At 27.3% G+C, this 9,035-nt stretch overlaps 1 protein-coding gene across 2 annotated transcripts in view; it reads right to left on the reverse strand.

The window, feature by feature from the left end:
- The window catches only part of Lk6 (MAPK interacting serine/threonine Lk6 kinase), a 67,621-nt gene that overhangs the window by 24,142 nt on the left and 34,444 nt on the right, over positions 1-9,035 (reverse strand). Inside the window, exon 1 of one of the 2 annotated variants that reach the window (XM_075289449.1) lies at positions 38-811. The exons of the other annotated variant lie outside the window; for it this stretch is intronic. The gene's annotated coding sequence lies outside the window, so the exon portion shown is untranslated. Of the gene's footprint in view, positions 1-37; positions 812-9,035 lie in introns of those variants that run through there. 2 annotated transcript variants of the gene reach the window in all.

Here is a 9,035-nt window from a genome sequence, read left to right on the forward strand (position 1 = left end):
GCAAAACTACAACGCAGCAATGGCAAGCAAAACGAACCAAGAATCGACAAAAGTGTAGAAGGCAGGAGAATTAGCAGATGAAAACAGAACAGGGGAAGAGAGCAGCATAGCCAACTAGCATATGGTGTTGTTTTCGTTTTTTGGTGGACGATGTCGTTGCAGTCTTCTTCTTCTTCTCAGTTGTCGTTCTAATTAATAAGCGATGGTATTTGGTCCCAAAAAGATGTTTACCAATGCAGATTCCCGATACCGACAGCCGTTTTTGACCAATGTTGAAAATAAAAATGTCGATACATCCAACATTAAAGGGGGAAATGAAGGACCCACCACGTCGTCGTTGTCGTCGTCAAAACACTAATAATCTCTTTTTGTATTACACCAAATGGAATGATCACAATGAAAGAATCATCAACATATATTTTTGGAGATGATTAGATGAAAAGCATAGAAAAGGAAAGTCGCCACAGCTACTTTTTGGTTTCTTCTGCACTTGGCTGCCTTCTTTTCTATGTTAACAACGATTTAAAACGCTGCCGATATCATTCACAATAAACAAATAGGAATTACTAGGGAAATTTATGGCATTAGTAGAAGAAGGTGAAGAATGTTGAAGGCGGTGATTTTCAAATAACTTTTCCAGCATTTTAAACGAAAATTCAAAAATTCCGATATTGGGTCACTATTAGGTGTCCCAACTTAACTTAAACGGCAAGACACGCGAGCAAAAGATTTCACGGCGTTTTGTACTATGGTTGGATAAGTACGAGATCCCGTAACAGAATGTGATCCGCCCGTCGTCTTCGTTCGTTCTTAGAAAACATTAGAATGAGAAACACCACACCACCAGTAATTTCTAGTTGGCGACGAGCACATGGAATAACACCACATATCGTAGTCGTCGCACTAATGGCAAAAACAAAAACAAGTGGTGGTGTTGCTGTTGTTGGTTGATGATGTCCGTCGTATATGGGGAGAATATAAATAATAGGGAGAGTTTGTATATGGGCAGGGTGTGTGTGTGTGTGTGTGTGTGTGGAGAGAGAGAATAGGCGACAAATCGACAAACCCCATCATTCCAAAAAGAAAATAAAAAAAAAATATTCCATATAGCAGCAGCAGCAGCAGCGTTAGCTACAAACCATTTGGGTTTAAGTAGACACAAATCAAAATCTCATGTGCCACAGTGACTCTAAGAGGAACAATTTTCTAATAATCCAATAATTTTTACAATTGTATTACGATAAATTACCGTAATTTTAATTAACGTTCTCCAAATCAGCTGAGCCTAGAGTTGCCAAATTACAATAAATTCTCTTTAGCAGAAATGATTGAGGAGGCGTTCATATTCAACAGATTAGCAAAATTGAACTGAAGTGAACTTTTTTCATAAAAAAAACTATTTTCTTTAAGAGTAAATACGAATTTATGATTAGCTTGTTGGTTTCTTAAGATTAAAAAACTAAAATCGAAAAAAAATCTATAAAAGTGAAATAAGAGTAACTAACCCACATAACATTCAGAGCAAAATGTTATTTTTGGATGGTAAACATGTAACATGTTTGCCGCAACCATGTTATTTTCTCGGATATTATATATCTGATTTCGACAATCATTTTTTGTTTGACGTGAAAACAACATTTTTGCGGCAAAAATATTTTTTCCTCCATTCAAAAACATTTTACTCGAGGAGTTGATTATATTCTTCTCTGTGTGCAGGTCTATTCTGACATTCGCAAAATGTTTGGGAATTTGCTTTTTTGTGTATTCTGGTCACTCGAATACGAAAAATTTCACCGAATTGAAATCGCTTGTGATTGAGCTCGCGAATTCAATATTATAAGGCTTATTTTCATGACATTACGATAACACCAAGTGATATTGTAGACAATATGCTCAGAAGTTGATTTGTACCAATAAAACCCACATCCAAAATTTATTTTTTTATCAAATTAATTGTTTTCAAATACTCTGTACGTCAAGATTGATTCTACTCACGAATGTAATGAATAGTTTGGCAACCCCGAAAACTATTCTGTGAGCAAAAAACAACTCATCATCTGTTTTACGTTGCCAAACTGTGAAAATAAATTGCATTTTAAATCTTTCGAATGAGCAAATAAGCAAATCTAGTAGGCACGATTCAAACCGTTCCATTTGCGCAAGAATAAGTGAAAGCCAGAACAGACATGTATAACTTTTTTTTTTAACTTGAAGAGGAATGGTCCAAGGAACAACTTAAAAATTTTATTTTCTGAAAATTGTTTTCTTAAAGAAAAGTAACACGTTAATATGAACTTAATAAAGAATAAAAGAAAAGATTTTAATGGAAAAAACTTTATCCTTTGTATTTCATCAATGCAAAACCTATAAATTCAGCAAGAAAGTGTGTAATAATTTTTGTCATCTCTTTTTTTTTGCAGCCAATTCTGAAACACTGTTCCCTGTCCAATACTAATCACTCAAATAAAGCACACACGATCAAAGCAGCAAATATTCCACCATGTGGTGGTCGCACGTATCCATGGCGATCATACAGATGCTATTACGTATTATTTTCTATTCAAGTGAACACAAAAAAAAAACAATAATACTCCAGATGTCTACCATTAGGACAAGGAGATCAGTATTTAGCAAAGCAAAAGGGAATGGCAATTTCATAGAATTTTAATGTACTTTAACAAAATATATGTTAATAGATTAAATGAACTATAAACATTAAAATAATGATGCATATAAAAAAACTAAATACTAAAAAAAAAACAATTCACCGGTACTTTCAACATCATTAATTCTATACAAAATGGAGAGCAAGGTGCAACAAAAACATGTTTAATATAAATCAACTTATTGTTGGGAAATATGGTTGCACTTTATTTACAATATCATAAGTATAGAAGGTGGCAACATTCTTTTGAAAATCGTGGGGCAATTTAGTTAACCAACTTTAACAGAAATTCTTCAATACTTATTGTCCATGCGTTATTGAGGTGAAGGAAATAAAATAGAAATAAAATTTTGACATAATTTTCTATAGAAATAAAATTTTGACAAAACTTTCTATAGAAATAAAAATTTTAAAAAATTTTCTATAGAAATACAATTTTGAGAAAATTTTCTATAGAAATAAAATTTTGACTACATTTTCTATAGAAATAAAATTGTGACTAAATTTTCTATAGAAATAAAATTTTGACAAAATGTTCAAAATATAATTTTGACAACATTTTCGAAATAAAATTTTAACAAAATTTTCGAAATAAAATTTTAACAAAATTTTCGAACTAAAATTTTAACAAAATTTTCGAACTACATTTTAACAAAATTTTCTATAGAAATAAAATTTTGACTAAATTTTCTATAGAAATAAAATTTTGACTAAATTTTCTATAGAAATAAAATTTTGACAAAATGTTCAAAATATAATTTTGACAAAATTTTCGAAATAAAATTTTAACAAAATTTTCGAAATAAAATTTTAACAAAATTTTCGAACTAAAATTTTAACAAAATTTTCGAACTACATTTTAACACAATTTTCGAAATAAAATTTTAACAAAATTTTCTATAGGAATAAAATTTTGGCAAAATTTTCTAAAGAACTAAAATTTTCTATAGAAATAAAATTTTGACAAAATTTTAACAAAATTTTCGAAATAAAATTTTGACAAAATTTTCTATAGAAATAACATTTTGACAAAATTTTCTAAAGAAATAAAATTTTCTATAGAACTAAAATCTTGACAAAATTTTCGAAATAAAATTTTAACAAAATTTTCGAAATAAAATTTTGACAAAATTTTCTATAGAAATAAAAATTTTGACAAAATTTTCTAAAGAACTAAAATTTTCTATAGAAATAAAATTTTGACAAAATTTTAACAAAATTTTCGAAATAAAATTTTAACAAAATTTTCTATAGAAATAACATTTTGACAAAATTTTCGAAATAAAATTTTGACAAAATTTTCGAAATAAAATTTTAACAAAATTTTCGAACTAAAATTTTAACAAAATTTTCGAACTAAAATTTTAACAAAATTTTCGAACTAAAATTTTCGAAATCAAATTTTGACAAAATTTTCTATAGATATAAAATTTTAAAAAATTTTCTAAAGAAATAAAATTTTCTATAGAACTAAAATCTTGACAAAATTTTCGAAATCAAATTTTAACAAAATTTTCGAAATAAAATTTTAAAAAAATTTTCGAAATAAAATTTACAAAAAAAAATTCGAAATAAAATTTTGACAAAATTTTCTAAAGAAATAAAATTTTCTATAGAACTAAAATCTTGACAAAATTTTCGAAATAAAATTTTAACAAAATTTTCGAAATAAAATTTTAACAAAATTTTCGAAATAAAATTTTGCCAAAATTTTCTATAGAAATAAAAATTTTGACAAAATTTTCGAAATAAAATTTTATCAAAATTTTCGAACTAAAATTTTAACAAAATTTTCGAACTAAAATTCTAACAAAATTTTCGAAATAAAATGTTGACAAAATTTTCTATAGATATAAAATTTTGAAAAAAATTTTCTAAAGAAATAAAATCTTGACAAAATTTTCGAAATATAATTTTAACAAAATTTTCGAAATAAAATTTTAAAAATATTTTCGAAATAAAATTTTAACAAATTTTTCGAAATAAAATTTTAAAAATATTTTCGAAATACAATTTTAACAAAATTTTCGAACTAAAATTTTAACAAAATTTTAACAAAAATATTTTCTATAGAAATAAAATTTTGACAAAATTTTCTAAAGAAATAAAATTTTCTATAGAACTAAAATTTTGACAAAATTTCTATAGAAAATTTTGACAAAATTTTTATGGAAATAAAATTTTGACAAAATTTCTATAGAAATAAAATTTTGTTTAAAAAATTGTCTATAGAAATAAAATGTTGACAAAATTTCTATAGAAGTAAAATTTTGACAAAAATTTCTATAGAAATAAAATTTTGACAAAATTCCTATAGAAATAAAATTTTGACAAAATTTCTATAGAAAATTTTGACAAAATTTTCCATATAAATAAAATTTCGACAAAATTTTCTATAGAAATAAAATTTTGACAAAATTTTCTATAGAAATAAAATGTTGACAAAATTTTTTATAGAAATAAAATTTTGACAAAATTTTCCCTAGAAATAAAATTTTGACAAAATTTTCTATAGAAATAAAATTTTGACAAAATTTTCTATAGAAATAAAATTATTTTTTTTTTATAAAACAAATATTTTTTCTCTAATATGAAGAAAGCCCTACACTACCTGTATGTAGATTAGTGTGTGTGTGTCATAGCACAGATACATTAGAGATATCTAAAAGAATTTTTTGTTTTGATATTTCTGTAGTTGATGTTAGCATATTTATTTGTTATCATTTTGTTCGAGGTAATCTCGAGGCTTTCTTAATGAAATGAAATACAAAAACATGATAATGAATAAATAAGACACACCTCAACTATAAATACAATGCTAAAACAAAAATATTACATATTAATAAAAAAAATGAAACACAAGGTATTAATTTCAAAAGAAATTAAACAAACAAAGCATTTGTTGTGAAAATGGTTGCACTAATTTACATCTAGAGAAATATGGATTTATTTTTTTTTTATTATAACTTAAATTATGATTTGATATAAATCCAAATCCAAAATATCTCTGAAAAGTTATTCCAAATAGAAAGAGTCTACTATTATGAGCAAACACCCTATTAATCATCACAAATATCTAATTTGATGTCGATGAGAATGGCCTTCTGTGACGGCTTAACATCATAGTGTTGCCGTATCTACCAGCTTTTAAAGGCTTAGCCCTTATTAAGCCATATTAAAAAAAGTTACTTTTTCCAAATATTTGAATTATATGAACATTTTAAATTATTGAAATTTTCTGAAATAATACAAATTTCCCTTCTTTCAATTGTTATAAATAAAAATTTTCCTTCAGCTTAATAATTTATGTTCCTTCATAATAAAACATTTGTAAAATCAAAAGATAAAGTAAACAATATTTGATTGGCCTTTGTTGTAGGAAATTGTTTATGATGGAACAATACGAAATTTATGGTATTATTTTCTTTTCGAAAGAAAAAAGAAAAGAAAAACAAAACAAAACAAAAACTTTTTTTTAATATTTAAATACAGCGCACTTAAGAAACCCACATGGAACCAAAAATAAATGAAATAGATTAAATGGCCTCAAGAAAGAATAGAATTTTTGTTTGATTATGGTTTTAGTTTGTTATTTATCTTGAATGCAAAAAACAAAATTAGTAAATAGGTCAACCAATTGCAACAACAATTAAACATTTTCTTGTGATATAATTTAAAAATTTATGAACAAAAAAAGAAAATCCCACAACAACATAAAATAAATAAATTAGAATAACTGCGTAATAGTAGAATACCGCATTTAAATTTTCATTTTATTCATGCGTTAATTTCGCAAAATTTTGATTAATTAATTTATAATTTAATAGTTGATTATGAAGAAATGCCAGAATGTTTTTATGGTCTCGGTCTATAAGACTCACGTCAGTTCATACTACATGTCCGAATGTGTGCTCATTTAACATACTCGATCGTAAGACTTGAACAGAATATTAAATACATTGAAAATAAAAAAATAACAAAAAACACGTTGTGATGAAGGAAGAGTGACTGTGAACATGTTTACATACTATGAATAACAAAAGTATGCATATAATTGTTTTTTTTTTTTTCATTAGAAACATGATCTATTTTTAGTTTAAGTTAATGGTATATAAAATTGATAGCTTGGCTTTAAAAATTTTTGTTTTAACCTTATTCCTATCACTGATAAGTATATCGTACATTAATGAATAAAAAAAAACACAAAAATATTGTTTTTTTTAGTTTAAACCAAATAAAGTATTCTCAATAATTGTTAAAATGTATTTAATATTTTTATGGATGCCATTATAAATTTCTTTCAATTTTTTCAATTTAATTCCATATTTCGGATTATATCTCTTGTCTAAAATATATCACACTCCTCATTTTTTCTCTAATTTTTGTGTTAGCGCTTAAATCTAAAATTTTAAACGATTACAAGCCTATAAAACGAAATAAAAATAAGAATGTAAAATCAACTGATTTTTCGTACATTTAACGGTTTCGGGCAAAATCCAGTGTTGGTAAGTCATTTATTTAAAATCTATGCAACGTACATATGAGTAATGTATTTTTGGTTAAGTATATGCCCCACTGTCTGTATGAAGGGTTCGAAATCAATCTAGATCCAAACATACAGTTTCAATCTTCAACAATAAAAAAATCAACTGTTTTTTTCGTACATTTAACGATTTCGGGCAAAAGCCAGTGTTGGTAAATCATCATTTCGATGTGTATTTAAAATCTATGGAACGTACGTATGAGTAACGTATTTTTGGTTAAGTATACGCCCCACTGTCTGTATGAAGGGTTCGTAATCAATATAGATCCAAACAGGCAGTTTCGATCTACAACACTAAAAAAATCAATGTTTTTTTTTCGTGCATTTAACGATTTCGGGCAAAAGCCAGTGTTGGTAAATCATCATTTCGATGTGTATTTAAAATCTATGGAACGTACGTACGAGTAACGTATTTTTGGTTAAGTAAAGTATACGCCCCACTGTCTGTATGAAGGGTTCGTAATCATACGCACATTGGTGTCGGGTAGAAGCCAATGTTGCCAATTCTTCACGGTCAGTGTTGCCAGTATTGGGGATTTCCCCACAAATTGGGGATATATTTTTTTGGGCGACAAATTTGAGTTGGGGACTTGGGGGATTTGGTAGGGAATTTCCTAAATTTGGGTTTTTTTCTAAATTGTATTGGTATAATAAATAAGATTAACATGAAATCTTTAATTTTACAATTATTATTATTTTTATTTCCACATTAATAAAAAAGGAGAAAATTAAAAAAAAATATTTTTAGTTTTGTGGATTGGGGATTTTTGAGTATTTGGTAGAGAATTTCCCTTTTTTTCTAAATTGTTTTAGTATAGGTTAGTTGGTCCATTATGATACCACATTGGTAAAGAAGAAGCATTATTAAAAACACGAACAAATTTATCTCAGAATTGAAGATTATAATTTATTTTTATTTTTTATTTTTTTATTTTATAGCCTAGCTTAGCTGATGGCTTCAGTTACTAAAGCTTCCCACTATTATTGCCATACTTCCATATTATATTTACTATACGTTTAGTATAATTTAAATAAATAAATACAAAAAAAAAGCAAGGCGAATCGCGAAGATTAAAAAAAAAAAAAACAGACAACTTTGCTACTCTCTTTGGCATAGAATGGGGTGCAAATGGAGCATTTTTGTTAGATGTGGAAACGGGATTTTATTTTGGGGACCCAAACGCTAATTTATAATTTTAGTCCGTTTGATTATGGAATTTTTCTGCAATTGTGAAATCATTTTGTTAGGACTCGGGCATAACTGTTGCCACCCCATCAGTGTTATTCACTGATTTGGACAATTTATCCCATATATGTAAGAATAATGTATGAATGGTTCACCTTTACAATTACCCTATGGGAAATGGATCAACCAAAGGACCGGTACAGAACTAGTCCCTGGTGTGTATGGACCAGTCCCAGTTCTGGACAAAACGTATGGAAGGGACCGATCACTTTAACATGAGGTTTGTCATTGACGAGGTAAATTTACATTTTATTGACACGTCTTGGACTCATTACAAAGGACACGTCCTGGGGCAATATAGTAGGAGCATCACAAAGACACGAATCGCATCAGAAGTGAAAATCTTTCGAACTATGTTTGACAATAAGTTATTCGGATAGTCGTATTTCGTAACTGGAGCACCCGTACCAGTCCTATGGTATGTGCGACAGAGGCAATTTGCACCAATTTCCCGTAGGGTAGATATACTTTTTTGTCAAAAATACTGGTGGTCGAACTCCCATTTTCATTTCACGAGCATTTGGAAGACGGTCACATTTTCTACAGCAGAGCCTCTTTCTTTATTTGTTTTTCATAAAAAC

Source organism: Haematobia irritans, chromosome 1 (genome assembly GCF_050003625.1).
Source record: "Haematobia irritans isolate KBUSLIRL chromosome 1, ASM5000362v1, whole genome shotgun sequence".
Taxonomy (NCBI): Eukaryota; Metazoa; Arthropoda; class Insecta; order Diptera; family Muscidae; genus Haematobia; species Haematobia irritans.